At 35.3% G+C, this 26,480-nt stretch overlaps 1 protein-coding gene and 1 pseudogene across 1 annotated transcript in view; both read left to right on the top strand.

The window, feature by feature from the left end:
• Positions 1-26,480, top strand: part of GRM5 (glutamate metabotropic receptor 5) — a 663,694-nt gene that overhangs the window by 394,631 nt on the left and 242,583 nt on the right. The window lies entirely within an intron of this gene.
• Positions 17,530-18,008, top strand: LOC138148409 (small ribosomal subunit protein eS25 pseudogene; annotated as a pseudogene).

The following is a 26,480-nucleotide window of genomic DNA, read 5'->3' as shown; positions in this document are numbered from 1 at the left end:
TATATATATATATATATATATATATATATATATATATATATATATATTCCTTCTAACTACCCTAATGACAAAGGCTTTATGAGTTACAAATATCACCTTCCAATGTGGGAATGTAAGCAGCTTAAATTTATTAAGTCCCTTATTATTTCTATTTCCTATTTCCCTTTTTATGGTTCTCTTAAGTATGTATCTGAAAGTAAATTTTTCTATTCAGGTCTGGTCGTTTCATCAAGAATGCTTGAAAGTCTTCTATCTCATCAAATACCCATTTTTTCCCCTGAAGATTCTACTCAGTTTTTCTGGGTAGATGATTCTTGATCACAATCCTAGCTCCTTTGCCCTCAAGAAATTCTTGTTTCAAGTCCTCCAATCCTTTAATGTAGAAGTTTCTAAATCTTGTGTTATCCTGAACATGGGAGAAACTCTTTTCTAATCTCAAGACTCAGGCTAAACTCCCTTTGTTCCCTCCTTGAAAGTCGTGGAGTAAAAAATGGTGAATTCCTCTATCTGTTATTCAGTCATTAATTTTTTTTTAAGCAATTGGGGTTAAGTAACTTGCTCAAGGTTACACGGCCAGTTATTTCTGGGTGTGGTGCTAAGTATCTGAGCCCAGATTTGATCCCCAGGTCATCCCAACACTGGAACCAGTACTCTTACTCACTGAGCCACCTGGCCACCCCTAAGCAATTGGGGTTAAGTAACTTGCTCAAGGTTACATGGCCAGGTGTTTCTGGGTGGGTGCTAAGTGTCTGAGCCCGGGATTCGATCCTCAGGTCATCCCGACACTGGAGCCGGTGCTCTTACTTGCTGTGCTACCTGGCCACCCCTAGTCATTAATTTTTAATGAGTATTCCACACAAAATACTGTTTCTGGACTATTTATGCCTCCTTTCACTTCATTCAACAATGCCTATAAGCATGCCCCAACTAGTATTCTAAGCCTATGGCCCCTCAAACAAAAACTCTTCCCTAACAATGGGCAAAAAAATAGTTGTGCCCTAGCTTCTGTGAATTTACAGTGTGATTTGAAAACAAGGTGTTAACAAATATATTGTAAAACATCATTGATGTGAGTGACCTAATTTAGATTATGCCACTATGTCTCCCAAATAAATGACTTAAAAAAGTCCTAGTTTTTAAAATTTAAACAATTATAATAAAATTGTGGGATTTTATAGTATAACATATAATATATTATAAGTTATGCTATAACATAAAATTATCAATACTGTATTTATAACTATTTCTTAAATATGTAGTTAGAAGTTAATTAGCATAATTTTAACCCTTTGTTATTTCTATAGCTATAGAAGGTATGAGTAGTTAATCATTTCTCAAGTTCTCCATAGATAGCAATGTTATCGATAAGTTATAGATAAGATCAGTTCAGTAAAGAGAAGTTCATCATTATTGTGCTTCAGTTTCATGATGTCATGCTTGCCTGGGTTCTGGATAATACATAATGCTCTTGCACTATCATAGTCATCAAATTGAGTGAAACAAGTGCTTGCTCACATGCTTTTTAGAATGATTTTTTTTCAGCCATGTTGTCAAACACTTTCAATGGAGACAGATCTGACAGCAACAAGGCCAGCTACTTCACTGAGGGAGAGAGATGAAGCATTTGAGAAAAATTTCAGAAGTATTTTCAATTGTGAAGATCTCTATTATTCCATGGATACATTAATTATTCAACTTTCTGATGGCAGTACCAAAATGCTACTCCCCCCCCAAAAAAAAAATCTCTATTTCTCTCTCTCTTCTACTCTGTTTCTCTCTCTCCTTTCACCCTGAACCTCCTTAAAAGTGTTTTGCTTCTGAACAGCACCTCCCCCAATCTGCCATCCCACCTATCAACATCCTCCTTCTGCTATCCCCCTTTCCTCTAATTTCTTTGTAGGGCAAGATATATTTCTATACCCAACAGATTATGTTTGTTATTCCCTCTTTCAGTCAACTCTGTTGAGAGTAAGGTTTAAGTATTACCTGCCACCACCTCTCCCATCCTCCCCTGTAATATAAAATATTTTGAGCCTGTTTTAAGTGAGATAATTTACCCCATTTGACCTCTGCCTTTCTCATTCTCTCCATGTGTTCGTCTTTCTCACCCCTTATTTTTTAATATCATCCCCTCATAGCCAACTCATGCTCATACCCTCTGTCTACACTCCTTCTAAGTTCTCCAGCAATGATTGAGTTCTTAAGAGTTCCAAGTATCATTTTCCCATGTAGAAGCAAAAACTATTTTAAAGTTATTGAATCTATGATGGTTTTTTCATGTTTACCTTGTCATGCTTCTTTTGAGTCATATTAGAAAATCAAATTTTCTATTCAGCTCAGATCTTTTCATCAGGAATGCTTGAAAATCTTCTATTTCATTGAATGTCCATTTTAGGAGGGGCTCAGTGGATTCTTTCAATTTCTATTTTACACTCTGGATCTAGGATATTGGTGCAAGTTTCCTTAAGAATTTCTTGAAATGTTATGTTAATTCTCATGTCTTTCAGGTAGTATAATAACTCTTAAATTATCTCTCCTCAATGTATTTTTCAGCTCAGTTGATTTTTCCAATGAGATATTTCATATTATCTTCTACTTTTTTCATTCTTTTGCCTTTTTTTCTTGATGTTTTATGAAGTCATTAGCTTCCACTTCTACTGTTCCACTTTTTAAGGATTTTTTTTCCATCAGGGAGCTTTTGAACTTCCTTTTCTGTCTGGCCAATTCTATTTTTTAAGGATTTGTTTTCTTCAGTAAATTTTTATTCATACTTTTCCATTTTTTTGTGCTTCCTTTGCCAAGTTATTGACTTTTTTCATGGTTCTCTTTCATCACTTTTATTTCTTTCCCCATTTTTTTCCTTTACCTCTCTTTGATTTTAAAATCCTTTTTGAGATATTCCGGGAATTCTTTTTTGGGCCTAAGACCAATTCACATTTTATTGGTTAATCATTTGCATGTAAAAATTTTGAAATCGTTATCTTCTGAGTTTGTTTTGATTTTCCCTGTTAATATAGTAACTTTCTAAGATGTGTTTTTGAAGTTGTTGTTTGCTCATTTTTCTAATCTATTTCTTGACCTCAAACTTTATGTTAAAGTTGAGATCTACTCCCAGGATGGAGGGGAAAATTGTTCCAACCTTCAGTTTTGTTGTGTATCTGTTTTCCAAGTTAATTCTGGAAATCTACAATTTTTCAGTTCTTCCAAGACTGCAGGATCTGTGGAGATGTGTGGTCATTGCTCTCCTGGCTTGTGCTCTAGTCTGTGCACAATTACATGTACTCTTTTCTGTCCTGGAACTCTGACCACATCTATGCCTATGGCAGCTGCCCTAGTGTGCTAGTTCTCCTCTTTACCCTGGGACTATGACCTGGGCCTGTGATTCAGATCTTGGTTTGGGCAGTGCAACAGAGTCCTGTACCCGGTGCCAGCAAAGGACCTTCTGTAACCTCCTTCTGACCCATCACCCCCGAAGGTATCAATTGTTTGCCAAGGCTGGACTATGCTTTGCTCTTTCCCTAGTGAGAAATGCCTATTTATCCAACCTTTTAAATTGTCTTGGGCTGGAAAATTGTTTTACCCTGTCCTTTTATTTGTTTTGTTGCTCCAGAATTCATTTTGTGGTGTTATTTTAAAGTTATTTGAAGGAGAATTTAGGAGACCTTAGGTGAGTCCCTGCCTTTAATCTGATATCTACATTTCATAATCTTTGGAAATATATTTTTTAATATTTAAATATTTGAAAAGAGGAGCAAGAAAGAAGTGGGAATAGGGACCAGACACATGCTCTAAGCTCTGAGGCTTCCATGATAGCAAAATTATTTTATTAGCTGTGGGCCTTGGGCAAGTCACTTAACTACAATTATCTTGCCTTTCCCCCTCAAAAAAAAAATTAAAAACCTTGTTACTATAATCCCTCTTCAAAATATCTGAAACTTTCTTAACAAGCACATCCCTACCCATTAATAAGTAGATTGCCATCTATAAAGCCTAGACCATACACCAATACTTCCATCAATGCATATCAGATTCCTCTCTATGATAAATATTGAAATTTGTCTGCAATACTGAGAGTTTAAGATACTTGTTTGTAATCACAAAGTTAGTATATATCAGAGACAATATTTGAATACAGGTATTTCTGACTCCAAATCCAGATTTCTCCCATATACATGAATTGTTCGATTTATTTTTTAAATAAAATTTGCTAAAGGTATGATCATTCCTTGTGTCTCTGTATGTCCATTTGCTATTTGACAAGTGAGCTTCATCAATTTTAATGATTCTGATGGTAAGAAGCTTTTTAAGGTTTTTTAAATTTTTTTTTCTTTGTAGATTGAGCCTATTACAGTTGACTGATCATTATATTAAGGGTATTTAAGGACTATTTCTGGAGTTGTTCTATTTCAATGCATAGAAGGAATCATTTCTTTATATTCCCTAATTATGACCCATTTGGTCTTCTGTCTCAGCCAACTTAAAATATCTTATTCCTGACATTATTTTTACCTTATCTCCACCAAAATTCCTCCTCCTTTGTATATCTTGAATAAGAAAAGACATGTTATTGTGATTATTCACTAGTCAGATTGGTCTGTTCATGGAGCCCCAAACAGGGATTTTTGTCTCCATACTTTTATTCACTACCATTCCCTTCACCTGTAACACATCTGCAATTCTCTATATCTTATAGGTCTTTACCATCCTTCAAGGCTTCTTTCAAGCCTAAAATCCTCGGTGGTGCCCTTCTCAGATAACTCCAACTGACAATGATTTTTCTCCTACAAATTCCTCAATTATGAAAAATATGTACTTTTCACATAATACCCTTTGCTACTCAATTTTTCATGTATATATGTCATGACTTTCCAGTTAAATCATAACTTCCTTGAGGACAAGAATAATAAATTATATTTTTAAAATCTCCCAGACTTTTTCCACATAAAACTGTTGAAAATACATATGTCTGCATATATTGATTCTCTACTTTCAAAATATTGACCAAAATTCACTTCCTCGAGGATGTTTTCTGTGAAAAATCTCATGTGCTCTCTATCAATAACTCCTTGTACTTGTTAATCAGAATTGATTGGATACAGCTTTAGACACTAAAAACTCAGTTAACTATCATATAAGCAATTAAAATGCTCATGTAAATCAAGTTTTTTTGAGTGTTTTGGTCAGCAAAAGCTTAGATTCAAGACATGTATGGTATGAAAAACCTGCCTGTCTGAAGTATCAAACAAAAGAATAGTCTTCAAAAGTCTCCTTGGATGACATTACTTATGCTAATTACTTCCTACACAGCTCATAAAGCTTTGACATTCACACCCTGTCAGCAATCTTGTTCTGCAAGTCATCAAATGAAATATTATTTACTGATCATCCTTTAAAAAAATGCAGTGTGACCCTTCAACTTAAATAAAATTAAAATCACTAAAACTTGTTATATTAGGCACATAATCAAAATGGAGATGACAAGATAGTCTTTTAAAAATGTTCTATAATTTTTCAATGAGTGTGGGGAAAAGAGACTACAGGAGTATCTCTTTTCCCTCCTCAATGTATCATTAAAATGTTGTCTGTAGTAGCAGCAGTAAATAAATAAAGTAGAAAGCTTTGTTTTCATCCTCTTCATTTTAGAAATGGTAATACTCAGAACAATAAGACTTTATATTAACTGAACTCATCAAAGCCTTGAATTTCATTAAAATGTTTTGGTCCTCAACCTTAGGGACAAAGGGATATTATTTTTAAAAACTTGTTTCAGAGATCCATAGAGGAACAAAAACCCAATCTCCAACTCACTGTATATCTGCAGAAATATACAAAGATATTCAAAAGATGACTCCAATCCCTCATAGATCCTTGGGGATCATAAGAAATATCTCTGCTCAGAAGATCATGTTTACCATAAGAAAAATATGAATTAAGAAAATAAGTGAATAAGGATATTCTTTTTGACAATAATTTTAAAGTGTTGAAACAAATAATTTTTCATATAACCAGCAAATTCAATTAACATTCTTACATTTTTGGTTCAGTGAAAAGGGGAGAATGTAAGAACCTCATTTCATTGTTTTCAAGGAGAAACATGGTAACATCATATAGGGAAAAGGACACAGAATTGAGAATTAAGGACCTAGGTTTGAATTCAAACACTTGCTACCTATATGGTTTCCTGAAATCCACTTAACATTTCATAGGTTTGATTTACTTAGATCTAAAGTAAAAGCATTAATTTATTGTAGTGATAAATTCTTTTCTAGGCATGGGTCAGACAAAATGTGCACTAAACTTCCATGATTCTGTGATTAGATGATCTCCAATATTTCTTCCATTGTTAAATTTTATGATCCACCTTTTATGGAGACAAATTCAAAAAAGCCACTTTTGCCCTAAGCTGTATTTTACAACTATGAACACAAAATGTTATTTACACCTCTCTTCATTCAATATCCACTCAGTAAACACTTCATAGGAATACAGAATTTGAGATTTGGAAGGAAATTATGTGACTATGTAGTTCTACCAAATTCAGAAAAAAAAAAGAATCCTATCCACAACCACCTACCAAGAGTTCTTCTAGTCTTTGTTTGAAGAACTCCAATGAAAGATAATCCACTATTTCCCAAGGCCATCATTTTAAAAATAACTCCAATTGTTTGAATTTGTTTAGCCCAACTCAAATCATTGAGCTAAGTATTATTGATACAAAGACATAAATGAAACAATCCTTGCCCTCAAGGAACTTCTGTTTCTTCTCATGTTCCTCAAAGGAAATTCAGGGGAATTAAACCTGGCCTAAGTATATGAAATTTTTTTAGTGTCCGTCACTTTCCTATCTAGAATGTAGGCATGAGTGGTATCTTATATAGGTCAGTGGTGTTCAGATCAAATTGGATCCCTAAGACTGCATGTTAACTTAGTAAACTACAAGTTAACATTATCCATATTGTATTTTATTTTCATTTGTTTCATTAAACATTTTTCAATTCCATTTTAATCTGGTTCCAGCAGGATTTGTTTATCAGAACTGATTAGAAATAGCTATAGAAATTAAAAGTTCAGTTAACTGGCATTCAAGCAATTAAAACCCTAAGGTAACTTGAGTTTTATTACCACTTGCATCCAATGGGCTGTGAGTTTCATAACTAATCTTATCACAAGGCTGATTTTTGTGGGAAAACCAAAGCTAAATATGGCTCAGCTCTGCCTGAATTGAACAACAATCCTGAATTAACATAGAAAACCTTAGAGAAAAGGGGTTTAGAAGTCTTCTCTTATCATTTGACTATAGTTAGAGCACTCTTGATCAAAATGGAGAGACCTCAATGTTAAATGAATTTTAAATGTGAAATGTTCTATAATTATCAAGTATGCAAATACTGAAAATGATTTCATGGAACCCTTTGTACTCAGGCATGAATAGGAATCATCTGGCAAGAGTTCTGATCCCTAAGATTATTCTTGTCCTGGCTTACTTCCATACTCTTGCTTTTACTGATAGAAGATGTAAATCCTGCCTTTGTAGCATGTGATGGAAACCTGTTCTGTAAGGCAGAAATTTTTGCTAATCCTGCTGCTGTAATTTACATCCTGCTTCCCATCAGAGAGGATGTGGCATCTCAGACACCTCCTTTGTCATATGGAACACACACACACACACACACACACACACACACACACACACTCAAGGAATAATTAAGATTGCAAAAAGGTATTATTAGCTCATTTCCCCACACCAGAAACAGAAGGTAAGAAACACTGAGTCCCAATTTTTGCACAAGAAAAAAGATTATTAATGCTACTTACTTTATAGAATTTAGCATATGTTTTGCAATTTCAAATGGAACGTGATTTCATCCATCAGACTATTCTGTCCATCAGTGTACTTCTAGGTCCCCTTCCTTCACATTTTTCTTTTCTCATTGATTCACCTAATCACAACATTTTGTTCCTCTACATGGATTTTGTTATTTTTTTGTAGCACTACACAGTAATTCTTTGGTATGGCAATGAATAAGTAAATGAATACAGATGACATTGTTATTTTTATCATATTGACTTGGCCTACCCATGAGCAATTAATATTTCTCCAATTATTTAGCTCTATCTTTATGTGAAATGTTTTGTAATTGTGCTCATACAGTTCCTGTGTGTGTCATGACAAATAGACCCCCAGGTATTTTAGACTGTCTATGCTTATTTTTCTTTCAGGCTTTGCTTTTAAATATTTTCAATTCATTGTCTTTTTCTGAATTTGCATCTTCAGCTTTCCTGTCACCATAATAACTTTTTTTTAATGGTCATGTTCTTCTTGCCATTATTTATTTTTGTTGTTGTAGGTGTATGCTTATTTTTTCAGCCTATGTCTTGACTTTTGAGCTTTTTCTTAGAGTTGGGCTCTGTTGACTTCTGGAGTGGTCAGAATGCCTGGCCTGATCTTCTGTCTTTAATGCCCTGCTCTATTGACAGTTAAATCTGAGGGACTATGAGTTTTCAGTGCTTACAGGGTAGTGTGATTCTGGTAACATTATGGTCACTGCCATCTTTATCTGCTCTCTGGTTCTTACACAGATAGGACTCCTACTATTGTGTAATTGCAACCTGCCAGCCCCTGCCCCAGTGTTCACCAATCTCTCTATCTTCTTAAGCTGACCTGGTCTAGAAAAAATGTCTCACTATGACCATTTGTTGTTTATCCCAATTAAAATTCAGCTTGATGATCTTTAAATTGTTTGAAGAGATACAATGGCAGAGCTCAGGAAAAAATGCTCGCTTCATTCTGACATCATATCTCTGCCCCCTCAATTACTTTCTGGACAATCAACAAAGTAAAGACTCTAATTTTTGTAGTATTTGCTGATTTCTGAGGTATGGATGATCACAGTGAAAATTTAATGATTGGCACAACCTTGGTATAGAGTATAATAGTGTGTAGATAACTTTCACATGTATAATAGCACAAAATTAAAATTATTGAAAAACTATTTCTCGAATTATCTCAGTTGGAGAAGATAATTTTATAATTGTTGTCATCATCACTATTGTTGCATCTCACACTGTATACCAAGATAAGGCCAAAATGAGTACATTATTTAGACAGTTGTATTGCATTTACACTCAGTAACAATATTAGAAGAGGTTTAGCAGATTTTCCTAAATGAAAAAAAATCTACAATTGACAGCATCATTACAGTTACCAAAAGGAACAAAAGGTGCAGAAAATATAAGAAAAGTCTTTTTGTGTTTATTAATTTTTCTATAAAAAATACTCAGCTTGATAGAGTCAAGTAGACTTACCTAAAAAGGGTCTCTCATGAAAATAATGTGATATTTCTGAATAAATGCAGCAATGAAGAAAGTTCTAATTAATGGCTCTCTAATTATAAATGTCAGGCAAGGACCAAAATTGAGATGTTGGCCAAAGTTGCTCTCAATGGTAATAAAGTATATTTTACATGCAGTTTCAATGAATGATGTTTCCACTTATCTAATGTGCATAATCAGGAAGGTCCCTTATTCATCTGATTAGATACCCAAATAAACTTCATGAGATTATAAAGAGATTCTCCTTCTAACATTGAGTTCATTGTAATCTCTTAAAGTCAGTTTGGAAGATTCCTATAATGAAACAAGGGATTTCCTGATCACTACCAAAGTTTGTTTGGATTGTGAGGCTCTCCAAATCTAATTAAAATATTATAGTTATTGGGACTAAACCTGTGATTTCATTGATATAGGAAGTTCCTAAATATTGGTATAGAGAAGCAGCTGAGTGACACAGTGGATAGAGGACTGGACCTGGACTCAGGAAGATCTGAATTTAAATTTGACCTGAAATACTATCTGTGTGACCCCATACAAGTGACTTAACCTTTGAATCAGTTTCCTCAACTACAAGCAAGTATAATGATAATAACTAACTCATAGGGTGGTTGTGAGAATCAAATGAATAACATTTGTAAACCACTTAGCCCAGAGCCTGGCATGTATAGAAAATAAAAACTTGTTCCTTCATTCTGCCTGATAAGGAATTCCATTAACCAAAGCAGCACAACTTTCCCTGCAATTGATAAGTTTAGAGAGTAACTTAGATAACAAAGACCTTAAGTGACTTGTCCAGGGACATGCAGCCAGTCTGTGTCAGAGGAGTGACTTGAACCCACTTTTTCCTGACAAGATCAGCTCTCTATCTACTAGACCAGGATGGCCTTTTTAGTGAAACATTATCTAATTTATTCTTAATAATGTTTCTTTTTGTTACTTTGCATTCAATAGATGCCAGTATCACTCTTTTCCATCTCCTCAATCCCTCATCCTGTAGTTAATGGTCTAATTGTAATATCTGGGGAACAATTGGTAGGCTGAGTCTTGGAACATAGAGCTTCAGTAGAAATAAATGGAATAAATCTATAAAAGCAGGGAAGGGTAAGATTGGGGGGGGAGTATTTTTTCTTTCAATTTAATTTTCTTTGTTTTAAATTTACATTTTATTTTTTTAAGAAAAATATATTTTTACCATTCCATCCACATCATTGATTTTAAAAAAATAAAAATAAAAGAGTGGCATATATATTTTTTCAGGAAAAAAAAACTCCCATTCATCATGTCCCATTCCCCTCCAAAATAAGTCTTATTCTAAAACTGGAGTCTATTACCTCATTGACAGAAGATGTGTAGCATGTGTCATCAGAAATCCTAGTGAATCGTGATTGGTTATTGTGTTGATCAAAATCCTTAAGCATTTCAAATTTATTTGCTTTTAAAATAGTTTTGTTGTTTAAATTATTCTTCTTTTACTCACTTCATTGTGAATCAGCTCATACAAGTCTTAGTAAGTTTCAATGAAACCATCTCTTTCATCATTTATGACACAGCACTATATTCATATATAAAAAAATTTGAGTCATTATCAAAATAATGGGCAAACCCTTAATTTTTAATTCTTTGTTGTTACAAAAATTAATTTTGTTTAAATATATATGTTTATACATATATCATACTATAAAATATATAATGTGTATGTATTATGTACTATAAGTATTTTTATTGTTGTTACTGTTTAGTCATTTCAATTGTATAAGATTCCTTATAACATTTTGAATTTTTTTTGCAAAGACATTGGAGTGGTTTGGAATTTTCTTCTACAATTCATTTTTACAGATGAGGAAATGGAGTAAACAATGTTAAGAGACTTGCCCAGGGTCACACTGATAGTAAGGCCAGATTTGAATTCAGGAAGATAAGTCTTCCTGATTCCAAGCCCAATGTTTGGTCTACTGCACCGCCTAGTTACCCTGAGTATTTTTGTACACAAATGTATTTGTTTTTCTTTCTTTGATCTCTTTAGGACATAAACCTTAATAGTAAAATTGCTGGATCAAATCACATGACACTTCAGAGCCTTCTGTAGCATGGTTCCAAATTGCTTCTCAGAATGGTTGTACTAATTCACAATTCCACCAACCATGAGTTCATGGCCTGTTTTCCCACAACCCTGTCAGTGAGAGTTTCAAATACATATTATCCTAGAGGGAATAGGACAGCGATGAAAATTTCTGTTGCAGTGATGATATAGGCAGACCTTTCTTTACTTCAGGAAAATGGCTTTGATGCCTGAATGGAGGATGTATTGGGGAAGAGAGATTTTGAAAATTGGGAAACCAATTAGTAGACAATGTTCCAAGTTAGAGGTGGTGAGGGTTGGACCAGTTATACTTATGCAATTGTAAAGAAGATGAAAGATAAAAGAAGGTAGTGAAAGTAGGCAGAACTGTTGAGCGGAATAAAAACAAATCTTTTCTCAGAACTCTATCACTTTAGATGTCTGAATAGGGCCCTTTGACTTAGTTTTCTTTTGTAAGCCATGTCTCTGGTGAGAATAGTGTGGAGAAATCTTTGGAAAAAAGAAGAGGAAGGTGGAATAAGGTGGCACATTCGTTTAATCAGAGTGAGCTATTCTAATAAGGTGACCTGACTAATTTCAGCATTAATATGGTGAGCCCTCCAGATTAAAGGGACATAAGATTGCATACGTAGAGGTAAGTAGGGAGCCTACATTGGAAAGATATTGGGTCGAAACTCCCAAAGCTGATTATTGGTGGGATTGGGCCCCAGGAATAGTCTCTGTGCTTTTAGCCTGGGTGAGATGGAAAGATAAGTTGTTTTTTTTTAAAGGGAAAGAAAAAATAGGAGTAGAAAAAGAGAAAAAAATATCTTTGGAATTTTGAGATGATTCCTGTCTTTCAAAATTTTATGCCAACTCTTATTTTCTTAGAATATGACTATACTGAGTAGTGTGTTCTCCTAGGGAACTCTCATTCAAAAGCTTGCAGTTGAAAATGTAAACAAAGAGTAATTTCCCTTTGGCTTGTGGACAGGAGAGGCAAAGAAGACATTAGTGTTAAACTAAGCTAGGAATGGCCTCTGTTAGTAGGAAGGCAGTGACTTGTTATTTGTTCACACTTCATTATATGAGCTCCAACAGTGCAGCTCTTTCCCATTTGGAACTGGCTCCATTTTATTGCCTGATTTTTTAAAGAGAGAAATTGGTGAGATCATCTAATATAATGGAAGCATTCATACATTTAAAGATGCCCCCCAGAGGAGTGATTGGGAGAGAAAAAATGACCTTTATTTCTTGTCCATTTTCTGGAAAGGAAGTGTATCCTAAGTTTGGCTTTAGATCACAGGAATCAGCCCCCCTGTAACAGTCATTAGTAGCCAATGAGGCATCATTTATAGACTCAAAAATGCAAGGCACAAACTAGATCTCATGCTCACCACCAGCAATTACTCTGGCTCAACTTATTCTTCCAGAGAGTCACACCTAGCCTTTGGTTCAGAGAGAGAAAGAGGTATTCCAATTGTTTTCAATTGTAATGTTATATATTTTATTTTGTGTATTTAAAAGGATTTTTCTGAGAAAAGGTACATAAGCTTTACTAGGCTGGTAAAAGAGTCCTTGATACCCGAAAAGATTAGAAACTACTGTTTTAATCCAATCCTAAATCATTTTGTCATTGAGGATTCATCCCCTCCTCTTACATTATCTGGAAGGTTTTGCAGGCCAAATACTTAGCAAATCTGAAAATCTTAGAATTGGAAGAAATCTTAGTGAACATATGATTATATGGATGTGTGTATGTAAACATACCAACATACACACATATGTATTATGTATATCCATATATACCTATACACACATGCATTTGTATATGTGAATTTATATGAATTAAATTGGAAAAGAAGTTAGATTAATATGTGAATGTGTGTGCTACTCACCTTCTATAGTTTAATAGTAATAACTTGACAATTCTACCCTTTGAGGTAAAGAAGAACAAGTTTAATTCCTTGTCCATGTAACCACCATTCAAATACTTGAAGACAGCTCTCATGCTCCCTCATGAGTTTTCTCCTAGCTAAGCATACCCAGTCCCTTCAACCAATTGTCTGATAGACTAAATTTCCATTGCTCACACTATCCAGGTCTCCCTCTTTTAGTCCTGCTCCAGTTTCTAAACTTGGCAGAAATCTAAGAGTAAAAATCTAGTTTGTAACAACAGTGAACATTTATATAGTGCTTGAAGGTTTGCAAAACACTTTGCATGCATTAACTCATTTCATCCTTATAATAGCCCTGTAAGAAATATTATTATTATCTCTATTTAATAGAAGGAAAAAATTAAGCTGAGAGATTTAAATAACTTTCCCTGGGCCACACAGCTAGTTTATGTCTGGGAGAAGACTTGACTTAATTTTTCTTGATTCCAAATCCAACATTCTATCCTCTGTGCCATTAGTTGGTAAGTAGGGGTCCAACTCTTCTTTCTGCCTCATTGGATTGCTTTCCTTTTCAATTTTCCCAGGATTCTCCCCACATTGGAAATAATTATCTACTTACTAGCCTCACTGTCAGCATACTCTTCTTGAAATACAAGCTCTAAACTTATATTTTATGGGAATACTTTACCTGGCAATCTCCTTGAGTATCATTCTTTCTCACTTTTTTTGCATCTAACCTTTCTGTCTCAAATTGAAGCTGTCAGTAAATGAGCATGAACCATGTCCAGGATTCTTCTGAGACAGGAGACAGGTGGATTGAATACAAGCTCATTAAGCTGATAAATGGCCCAATTTAATGAGGATAATGACAGTTCTTCAGAGGAGATGATCTGAATTCTGAATCAGGAAGATAAGTGGGTGAGGAAGTTAACAATATTCTGAAGAAAATTCAGGATAGAGAGAGATCACTATACTGACACATAAAAAGAATCTTCTGATATGCTTATTTCTTCAATGTTTGTCTTAGTTATAAAGGGGAACTATTCCATGAAAGTCTTAAATAGTCACCTGGTGCTCTTCTTCAAGAATTATTTGTGATATTCCACCCAAATTCAACCAGAATCTCAACTTGAAGGAGGATTAATTATAGCCCAAAATTTGACATTTTGGTTTGATCGTGACAGTACCGTTACTTGGAAATATTCATTAGTTCTCTACTGATTCTAGGACAAAATTCAAACTTCTCAGACTGGCTTTGAAAGTCTCTACAAACTGAATGGTTCTACTCCCTGCTTTAAAGGCATCCTTTCCAGTCATATTTTATAGTATCCCCCTTCATACATTTTATACACCAAGTAAATTGATCCACTGAGCCCAGTAATCCATGTTTTCACAATGCATTTTCACAAGCTATCTCCCATGTCTGGAATATACATCATCACAGGCTCAATTTCTCAGAATTCTTAACTTATTTCAAAACTATTGCATTTCAGTTGTTTGATAGCTATGTGGTTGAGTTGAATTCAAGGGTGAAGCAGTTGAAAGAACAGAGAATTTGGAGTCAGAATACCCGGTTTCAAATTGTGGTTCTAGCCATTTACTCCCCATGTGACTTGGAGCAAGTTACCTGATCTTTCTAGGCTCTCATTTCCTCAATTACAAAATGGAATAGTAGTGAGATAAATCAGTGACCTCTAAAAAGATACTGCTGGAACTCCAAGGGATGCCAAGTTTGACTCTGAAGGGTTATCTAATGAATCACTGGGGGAAGGGGGAGAAGGTGGGTAACATCCAACCCTCCTTAAAATAGTCATGAATCTCTACTCCAAAACCACAACTTCTCTTCATTAACTACAGTCCAAAACTCTCTTTACTTTATGCCCCCCTTTGATGTTGCTTTAGTCATTATCAGTTGTATCTAACTCTTCATGAACTCTCTTGGGATTTTTTTGGCAAAGATACTGGAATGGTTTACCATTTCCTTCTCCAGCTCATTTCACAGATGAGTGAACTAAGGCAATCAAGGTTATGTGACTTGTCCACTGTCACATAGCTAGTAAGTGTCTGAGGCCAGATTTGAATCTTTATGAAGTCCAGGCCCAACTCTCTATCCACTGTTCTACCTAGCTGCCTTCAACCTCTCTGTTGTGTAAATTCCCAGCTCTCTCGCTTCTGAGTTAGAGATTGGCCCCTCTGAGGAGTTATGACTTAATGCCCACTCAGATCACTATATCATTAGTTTCCCAGGAGACACCAGGAAAATCTCCCAACTTCCATTAATTTAAGTACCATTGGCATAGAAGGAATTACTGATCCAAGTGTGAAATCAAAAATGTGAAGACTATACTAGAGTAGAATACTTCTGAGGGCCATTCCATCACTAAACATTGTATCCTATATTCATAATGCCTGTGTCTCACTGGTCAAATCACCTAATCTCTGTATACCCCAGTTTCCCAATATTTAAAATAAAATAGGATTAGATGATCTCCATGGTTCTGTCCTTTTCTGAATCTATGATGCTATGCATTTCCTTTTTGAAGTGCCTTTCTCTGCTCCTGTGTATAGCTATCTCAGGGATAACACTTCTGATGTATTGTAACAGGGGACAAAGGATGTTACAGGCTCTTGAGGTCTGTGCTAGGGCCAATATTTCTTGTCATATGGTGAACAAGAGGGCAGAACTGCTCATCAATTACAATGACAAGAAAAATTTAACTTCATTACTGTTGAACTAAATTTTTCACTACTCCTAGGATATGGTTTAAACCTTCTGTTTTCCAAACCTTTATGCATTTTCTTCTAGCTAGAATAATCTTTAGCTTCCTTCTCTGTCAAAGGAACCAATGTGGCATGATAAAAGAATACTAGTTTTGATTAGAAACTAAGTCTAGGCTTTAACTTACCCACCTGTAAAGTCAGAGGGCTTAGATTTGACAACTAGGGGTCACAGATTTAAAATTGTAAAGGATTGTAAAGGTTTATTGTCCAATTCTTTCATCTGATAACCATGGAAATTGAGGGTAAAGAGAAGTTGTTACTACCTTAGGGTCACATAGGTGGTAAATAACACTTCTATTTTTTTTTCTTTTTGGAGGGCAATTGGGGTTAAGTGACTTGCTCAAGGTCACATGGCTAGTTTTTGTGTTAAGTGTCTGAGGCCAGATTTGAACTCGGGTCCTCCTGATTCCAGAGCTGGTTCTCTATTCACTGAGCCACCTAGCTGCCCTGTAAATAACACTTCTAAGGCCCTTAACCAGTTCTAAATTCTATGGAAAAAATTCATGAGACTTTCCCTTAAAATTTCATTCAAGAAATTATATTTTGCTCTCCTTTGAACTCCTATGGCATTGTTTAAATACCTTACATAGAAATCTCCACATTCTACCATGCTGTATAATTTGCCTCGGCTTCTCACTGATAGATAGAAAACTTTTTGAGTTCAGCAACTAGGTATTATGCATCCTTGTAACCTTCATAGCATTTAGCATATTTTTTATTTACAAGTATTTATTAAGTGTATACTATATGCCAGGTACCATCCTAAGAGCAAGGGTAATGAAGAAAGACTAAAACATGGTCATTGCCCTCAAAGAGTTCACATTCTTGTGAGAGAAATAACATGCAAAAAAATTCTCCTTCCCTCTCTCTCACTCACTCGCTCTCTATCTCTCTCACTCTCTGTCTTTCTCTCTGTCTCTCTGTCTCTGTCTCTCTACATATATATGTGCATGTATTTATATATACATATTTGTACATATACATATATATGCATACACATATGCATTTGCATATTAATTTACCTATAGTGTGAATAAAAGGCCCTCAAAAGGACAAAAGAAGGGCACTAGCAGTGAAGATGAGGGGAGTGGCAAGGTCTCCTGTAGAAAGCAGGATTTGAGCTTAATATTGAAGGGAACGAGGAAGTATAGGTAAGAAGGAAGACTATTCCATATGTGGAGGACAGTCAGTGAAAAGCATGCAGTTGGGAGATGAAATGTTGCTTTCAAGGAATATCAAAAAGGCCAGGATAGTGGGATCACAGAGTGTGGAGAAAGGAGCAATATATAAGAAGACTGGACGAGTTGGACGGAGCAGGTAGTAAATGGCTAGAAAAATGAGAGGATTCTCTATTTGATTCCATAGATAAAAGAGAACTAATTGACTTTCTTGAGTAGAGAGATGATATAGTCAAACTTATGCTTGAGAAAGATCACTTTGAAAGGATGGACTGGCTTTTTGTCCGACATCTTAGCTTGGAGGCGGCAGGGTCAGGAGTACCTGAAGCCTCACCATGCCTCCCAAGGACAATAAGAAGAAGAAAGATGCTGGCAAGTCGGCCAAAGAGGACAAAGATCCTGTGAAGAAGTCAGGGGGCAAGACTAAGAAGAAGTGGTCCAAGGGAAAAGTTTGAGACAAGCTCAACAATCTGGTTCTATTTAACAAAGCAACATGTGACAAACTCTGCAAGGAGGTCCCCAACTATAAACTTATCACCCCTCCAGTATTCTCAGAGAGACTGAAGATCTGGGGTTCTCTATCCCAAGCAGCTCTCCAGGAACTGCTTAGTAAAGGTCTGATTAAGCTGGTTTCCAAACACAGAGCACAAGTGATGTATACCAGGAACACCAAGGATGGAGATGCTTCAGCTGCTGAAGATGCATGAAATGGTTCAACATTTCTATATAGATTTTCAAAAATAAACTTATTGGACTAAGAAAAAAAAGGATGGACTGAAGTGGAGAAACTTATTGCAGGGAGAACAACTACAAAAATGAAAGAACAAAAGAGCATAAATAGGGGTTTTTCATGCTCATTGTGAAAGTCCAGATTTATGATGGTGTAAGGTGATGAGGATCTGTACCAAGGTGATGGCTATGTGGATGGAAAATGTGTGAAGACATTATTATGGTAGATACAAGACTTGACAATGGGTGAGGGTGAAAGAGGAGTCAAGGTTTGTAAGACTGAAGAGAGAGAAGATTGTGGTTCCCTGAAAAGTAATAGGAAAGTTTGGAAGATTGAAAGGTTTTGGAGAAAAGATATTTAGTCCTGTGTTAGGCATATTGATTGGAGATGTATACAGAACATTCAGTTGGTGATGTCCAAAAGGCACTTGGAAGAACAATGAATTGCACTGGCACCCAATAAAGATAGTTTAATGAATGATCATTTGAAATAAAAAGTCACTTTAAAAATCATTTCCCATACTACATATATACTTGGAGCTGTATTCCTGAAAGAACTAACAGCTAAGAGTTATTTTCATGCTCAATATATATGCCATCACTAAAACCTGGCAAATAATCCAGACTTGATAGAACTCAAATTTTCCCAGAAAATAAGATTTCATTCCATATTTAAATCTCTTTTCCTTCTTCCCTTGATTCACTCATTTCAATTATCTCTCTGGTTCTAAAATTTAAATAAATAAATAGAGGAAGTTTGACTTAATACTATATAATTTAATATAACTTATTAGAACTAATATCTCTATTGATCCTGTGACACTGAATTTCCTGCTCTAACTACTTAAACATAATGTCAGAGGCTGAAAGAAGTAAATAAAAGAAGATCATGAAGTTATCTTAAGTATGTAGCAATTATAAAATATATGTGTCCATTTGTTGTTGAAATATGTATGTGTATATATATATAAATGTATATATATATATATACACAAATATATAGTTGCTATAACACACACATGCACATGTGAGTGTGTATTGCTTGACTATATCTGTTGCCAGGGGAGAGCTAATCTTTTTTTATGTGTAGGGGGCTAATTAATGAAAATTAATAGAAATAGAAAAAAGCAAAAGAGCAGGAGGCAGCTACATGGCTCTGTAAGTAGAGCACTGGCTCTGGAGTCAGGAGGACCTGAGTTCAAATTCAACATCAGCCACATAACACTTATTAGCTGTGTGACCTTGGGCAAGTCACTTAACCCCAATTTCCCTGTGTTCCTCCAAAAAGACAAAAATACTTTAAAAAGCGAAAGAGTATCAATATAACTTTTTAAAACCAATTATTCAAAGAAAATAAGGTTCACAAGGAGACATAAGCAAGATATATTTGTTATTGCTTTGTTGAATTTAATATGATTTTATAAAAAATAATGTATAGATAACAAGATTATAGAATATTTAAAAATATCCTCATTTGTTCTTTATATGTTGAAGTTTTTGTTCTTGTGGGTGATTATGGCATGCTTGTGGATAGGAACACATATTAATGTATAATGAATATTTATGTTTGTGGATGCTTAACCCTGGCAGCTGGGTGGTAAAGTAGATAGAGCACTGGCCCTGGAGTCAGCAAGACCGGGTTGAAATAGGACTTCAGATGCTAAATAACTATATGACACTGGACAAGTCACTTAACCTCTTTGTCTTAGTTTCCTCATCTGTAAATTGGGGATAATAATAGTACTAACTTCATAGGGTTCTAGTGATGGTCAAATGAAATAACCTATATATAGTGTTTGCAAACTTTAAAGTGATATATATATGCTATTATTATTATTCCAATTAAATTCATAATTAAAAAGAAAATGTGACCTAAAAAAGTAAATCTTTCTATGCCCAAAAGAAGTCAAATTTATCTTCTAGTAACTGTCTTTCAACATCATAAGGAGTCTACCTTAATGCCAGTTTACAGTGAAGAGACTTGAGAGAGCAAGTTTATTTAGATAAACTTATTGTAGACATGAAAAACATGAAGATGAGGAAGCTACAGTCTGCAAACAGACTTTCACCTGTGGAATCCTTCTATATGCCATATACTTGCCAAAGTGACAAATTACCCACATCCCAGAAGGGAATTTCACTTCTATTGTGAAGTGCAATGATTTATTTGCTTAAGCAAGACATCTATACCTTGAATAAAAGTATAACTATGACTCTAGGTTACTGCTACTACCAGTCCTATATACTTGCTGAATCCAACGATCTTGCAACTGTAATGCACTGACAGCATCATGAGATTTTTATTAAACTGATGAATGGTTAGAATTATAAAAAGGGAGCATATAGAGGAAGCTAGTGAATGAGTTTGCTAGTTGTTTTTTCTCTTCCTGTAGGTACTCTTTAAGAGTGTACAATACATATTTCCCACATGGGAAGGCATAAGTATTTTAGATTGGTTAGCAATATATACATATTGTTGTATCACAGCTCACCCTTCTGATTGTGAAAACTGGGTGGCCAAGGGAAGTAAAAGTCTATGTCCACGGTAGTTCTGGAAAACTACACACTAGGCCCAACTTCTCAGCTACTTACCACCTACTTTGGAGGTTTACAACATCTAATACTAGTACCCAGATAATATTTTTTCTTTATGATCCTGCTGTTAAAGTATAATGGCATAGTGAAAATGTTGAAGATTATTTTTACATTTTATTAGGAATGCTCACTTTAAGAACTCAACAAACATTTCAGTGCCTGTTATGTGTAAGGCTTTATGCTCAATTTAGGGGACCTGTGAATCATTGTCTTGGCACAGGGAACTCTTGAGTGAGGAAATCCCTTCTTGCAATGAAGTCAAGTGTCTTTTCTGTAGTTAATAGTCTCAGTGTTGCCTAGAGGACAGAGAAGTTAAGCAACTTGACCAGGATTATAGTCAGTAGGTGTCTAAGGCAGAATTAAATTGGGTCTTCCTGATTCAAAAGCTAGCATTCTATCTTCAAAGCAGACAGCTGGCTGCCTCTATAGCAATAAGCAAACTGAAACATATTATAAATGAACAATTACAAATACAAATGGACAATTATAAATGAAAATGTCAAAAAAAGTCATCAAAGATGTGTGAATGAAAAAAGTCTGGTCATATGGCAAGGGTGAGAGACAGCTGATGAACATCCTTGGCACTATAGTGGTACCTGCATAATATCATGAAATTGAGAGGAAGACTCTAAGTACATTGAGTAGGCATCTTGGGAATGATTTAAGAGAAGACAGAGAGAAGAGTCTCTCAGAATGAAAGACTTGAAAATATGGCAGAAAACCCTATTGGAAGGTATACTGCCATCAGTGAGAGCACAGATCCATCAAAGAATTAACTGTTTATCACACTCACACAGAATTTGCAGTCTCTTAAGTGGAAAACTACATAATATGAACATAATAAACATGGGAGTAAGATGCTATACGAAGTCACGGGAAGAAAAAAGTCACCTACAGCTAGGTGTTGTAGTATACCAAGTGTTGGACTTGCAGTCAGGATGACCTGAGTTCAAATCCTGCCTTACATACTAATCTTAACTGTGTTACCCTAACCAAGTTACTTAAACTTTCTTAGCTCAATTTTCTCATCTGTAAAATGGGATGATAATAGCAGATACCTGACAGGATTGTTGTGATATTAAAATGAGATAGTATGTGTAAAGTGGTTTGCAAACCTTGAAACACTGGATGTAAATTTTGACTATTCTTAACTGTTGTGTGTAGGGAAGGGCTTAAGAATGTCTTCTAGGAGGAGGTGGCATTTGTTTTGGGTTCTAAAGGATGGTTAGGAATTCAATAATTGAATTGAATTGAATTAAAGATTGTACTACAGGCTAGGTAGCACAATGTGAGCAAAAACAAGAAAGTGCAGGGCAAGTGTGGTAGTGACAGTACAGTTTGTCTAGGACATAGACTACATGGGAGATGAATTTAGATCAGGAAGAACCAGGATGACAAGGGCTGAGAAAGGCAAATAAAGATATCTCAATTTTTCCATTATGTAATAGGGGAACACTGAAAGATTTTCAGATATTGTTTTCAATCCCTCACCATAGACAAGAATATCAATTATTCCTCAGAAATTTTTGATGGATTACTTGGAGCTTCCAAGATAGAATCATGGAATCATAAAGGTGGAAGAATGGCAAAGTACATCTAGTCTAATTGCTACTTAGAATATAAATTTGCTAAAAAGATTCCCAGACAAATGGCTACCCAGACTTTACTTAAAGACCTTCAAGGACAAGGTCATTCTGAGGATCAAATAAAATAATGTATTTAACATTTTTACAATAATAAATTGTCATAAAGTAGTATTAGTGGGTAATAATAAAACCAGTTATATAGAAATGCTGGTGGGAGTGAAAGGAGGCAGTATGAGGATCATTGATTTAGATCTGAAAGGAATCTTATAGGTATCTAGTCCAAATTCTTCATTTTACAGGTGAGAAACAGATAAGAAGTGACCTGATTTTTTCAAGGTCATATATATAGTAAATAGAAGAAGTGAGACTAGAACTCAGATGATCTCACTCCAAATCCACATACTTTCTACTGTATCATACTGCATTGCAATAGTAGAAGACTTGGAGTCAGGTGATCATGAAGGTTGGATTTGTACTTCTAAGGCTTACAAGTTGCATGATTGTGGTTGACACTAAGTTTCTTTTAAACTCAGTTTCTTTAACTAAAATAGACTGTAATAACTATAAAGCCTACTTCACTGGATTGCTGTGAGGATCAAATGAGAGAATGTATATAAAACGTTGCTCAAATCTAAAAATCATCAAAATTGCAGCTGTATTCCTGTCTATAATTTGATGTGAATGCCTATCACAGTAATATTACTAGCTGTATCTTGCCCCAATCTGACATCTCTGTACTGTAAAGATAGCTTGCCATCTCAGGGAGAGTTTTAGAGGAAAGACAAGCAAAGGTCCAGAGATTTAGAAATAGAATAAATTTTAGAGATTTTCAAATCCAACTACTACATTTTACAGATCAAAAAACAGCTTCAGAGAGGTTAAGTGATTTTTCCAAGGTTATATCTGTAATAAGTGAGTCAAGATAGAAACTAAACCCCTTTGATTCCACATCCAGCATTCTAAGCACTTCAGCAGATCATGTGAATGTCATCTTGGCAATTACATGACTGTATGCCTCCCCATAGTCTTAGTGGATTTATCCTTGGCCATTTTGTAATGGATTTTTCCAAGAGTGTCATATTAAAACAAATAACTGGATATTCAAATTTACAGTGCTGATTACTAAACTGATTATTTAGAGTCCACCTGAATTTTCTGAGGATCTCTTAGAAAGCCATTACTTTTATTTTTGAATAATTATTATTTAAACATTGTTTGTTACAAGAGTCACCAGGTTTAGACAATAGTCTTTTGAATAAATAAAATAGAATCATGGTGTAATGGTGGGGCAACTAAGTGGCACAGCAGATAGATCACCCAACCTCAAGTCAGGAAAACCTAAGTTCAAATCCAGCCTGCTTCCTCATCTAGAAAATGAACTGGAGAAGGAAATGTCAAACCGCTCCAATACCTTTGCCAAGAAAACCCCAAATGGGGCCATGAAGAGTCAGACATGACTGAAACAACTGAACAATAACATGATGTGATAGATTGAAAACCTGACAACAAAAGGATTATGGGAGTTCAAATGCTAGTTTTGAAACATAATGGCTACATGTGTGATTCTGGATAACTCATTTAGCATCCCAATGCCTCCAGGCAATTCTCTAAACTAATAACTTGCAGAATAGTTGCTGATCTGTACTGGTAAAAAAAAAAATTCTGAATAGCATTTTATTAGCAGAGAGACCCCTAACCCAATGGAAAAAAGTCTACGCCTAAAGAAAAATGTCTTTACCTAAAGAAAACAAATAAGTAATATTTGAACTATCTCTACATAATAAATGGCATTTGTTAAAACAACCCTGTGAGCTTAGCATTACAGGTGTGTTTGTGTGTTTGTTTTAATACAGGTTTCAGATGAGTTAACTATGGTTCAGAGAGTTTAAGGGATCCATGCATGGCCATGTCATATAAGAAGCAGCATTTGAAAACATCTTTCTTTCCTACACTTCTGATGTTCTTAAAACTACACAATACTGCCTTATCAATGACCTACAGGCAGAAGAAAGTAAAAAAAAAAAACATCTGTAACAGACAAGTACGAAAGGAAATAAATCTGTGTCAGAAAACTTTTTAATGATGCAGCTAATATAAAGTTTAATAGAAAGGGGGCTAAGTAAGAGCTCTGTTTCCCTCTTTGATGAGTAGAAATCACATTTGCTGGGAGAACTAGAAATCCTTACTTTCCACTGATATGTCTCTTCCTGGGGAGCTGTTGTAGCAACAAGAAGAAATGGCTTCCCAACACATGGGCCAGCTCCTCAGAGCTGGTGTTGGTTTCTATTGATGGAGTCAAAGGCTGAAACTACAGCTGCAAAAACAGAATAGAAATATTTAATAGGACTCTGTGGTCTGTTGGGCTAAACAATAGAATTTATAGTCCCTTTCTGAAGCCTGCTCATTTAGAACAGATAATAACACTGGCTTTGTCCCAGGCTTCTAGTTTGCTCAAAAGATATTTACCATATAATTTTAAAGCTTCATCTAAGAAATTATGTTACCTGGGTTCTGTTTATTACCTTTTAAAATATGCAGGAGATGATACTTAATTTTCATCCAGCACAAAAAGCCCCTGTGCTTGAAACCCAAATGAAAAAAAATTGGCCAAAATTAGTGGTATTCATCATAGACTCACTTAAATTCTATCAAGAATGACTTCTACTAGACTAACCTCCTTTTCTTGCTTGACAGGGTGAATGCACTGGCAGATCAGGCTTAGATTACATAGATTTTGGTGGGGTGCTTGATGAAAAGTCTAACAATATACTTGGAGACAAGATGGAGAGAGGAAGCGTGGACAGCAGTATAGCTAAGTGTCTTCAGAACTGACAATTGAATACAATGACTGATGGATTGATGCCAGCCTAGAAGGACATGTCTAGTGGAGTGATCAGCACTTTGAAATCAGTACTTGGCACTGTGTTGTGCAACAGCTTTATCAAAAATTAGATGGACTTATACATGATATGGTTATTAATATAATTGATAGAATATAAGCCTCTTGAAAGCAGGGACTATACCATTTCTGTCCTTGTATTCCTAGTCCCTGGCACATCATAGTTGATTAATTCATCCTGGTTTATTGATTAAATAAAATTTTGAATAACACCAGGCTGAGAAAGGAAGATGACAAATGTGACAGAATCAAGATTCCAAAAGATTTGGCATAGGTCCCCTAGAAACAATAACCTTGCACATAATAAGTACTTTGTAAATGTTTTCTGAATTGAATTGATTAACAGGGTAGAAAGATGATGTGTCTGATTTCATAAGTTAATGGTTAATAGTGATAAAGGGAAAGTCTTACAATTAGTTTGAAAAATCAACTGCAGAAATAGAAAATGGTGAAGTTGAGCTATGTTAACATTACTGCAGGGTGAGGATCAATCAAGAGTTTTATTTTGCTATATCAATATTAGTCAAGAGAGAGACATGATTGCTAAGAAAGCTATTTTGGTGTTTGGCTACATTATAATATAGTACCTACAACAAAGTAGGGGATAGTCCCAATGGGTTCTGTCCTGATCAAATCACATTTGGAATACTGTGTTTGGTTTTTGGAATAATATTTTTGAAAGGACATTACAACTTGTAGCAGCACAATGAAAGGGAAGGAAACTGGAATAAGAGAAGTCAAAAGCACACTGTGCAAAGAATTGGGGGTGTTTAGCCTATACCAGAGGAATTTTGAGGAGGAGCATGATAGCTGTTTTCAGGCATCTAAGTGCTTTCCTATTGAAGAAAGACTGGATTTATTTTACTTGGCCCCAGGAGACAGAAGTAGGAACAATGAATAGAAGTTACTGAGAAACATATTTAGGCAAGATAAAAAGGGGGCAGCTACATGGTACAGTGAACAGAGCACTGGCCCTGGAGTTAGGAGGACCAGAGTTAAAATCTGGCCTCAGACATTTGACACACTTCCTAGCTGGGTAAGTCACTTAACCCCAATTGCCTTGCCCTCCCCCTCCCCCCACACTGCAAAAACTGTTAAAAAAAAAAAAAAGATAAAAAGGAAACAATAAACACTCAGTGATTAGAGCTGTCCCAGATTTGAAAAGCCCTAAAGGGCTTCTAGTAGATTCTGAATGATCACTTGTAGACATTATATGACGGATTTCTAGTCAGGTAGATATTGGAATAGATGGCTCCTTCAAGCTCAGAAATCTCTCATTCAAGGGACAATGTCTGAGAGCAATGTATCAGACCTGATGCCTTGTCTTGAGAAAGATTCAGAGGGAACTTTAATTTCACCTACACCATAGAATCTCTTGAGGGGTAAATGTTTTGTCAATAGAAACAATTCACTTGATAGCCC

This window comes from Petaurus breviceps, unplaced genomic scaffold (genome assembly GCF_028583685.1).
Source record: "Petaurus breviceps papuanus isolate PSGF00001 unplaced genomic scaffold, PetGlider_PUasm1.0 90823, whole genome shotgun sequence".
Lineage (NCBI taxonomy): Eukaryota > Metazoa > Chordata > Mammalia > Diprotodontia > Petauridae > Petaurus > Petaurus breviceps.
Note: the sequence above shows the minus strand (reverse complement) of the source record. Positions and strands in the feature narration are given on the sequence as shown.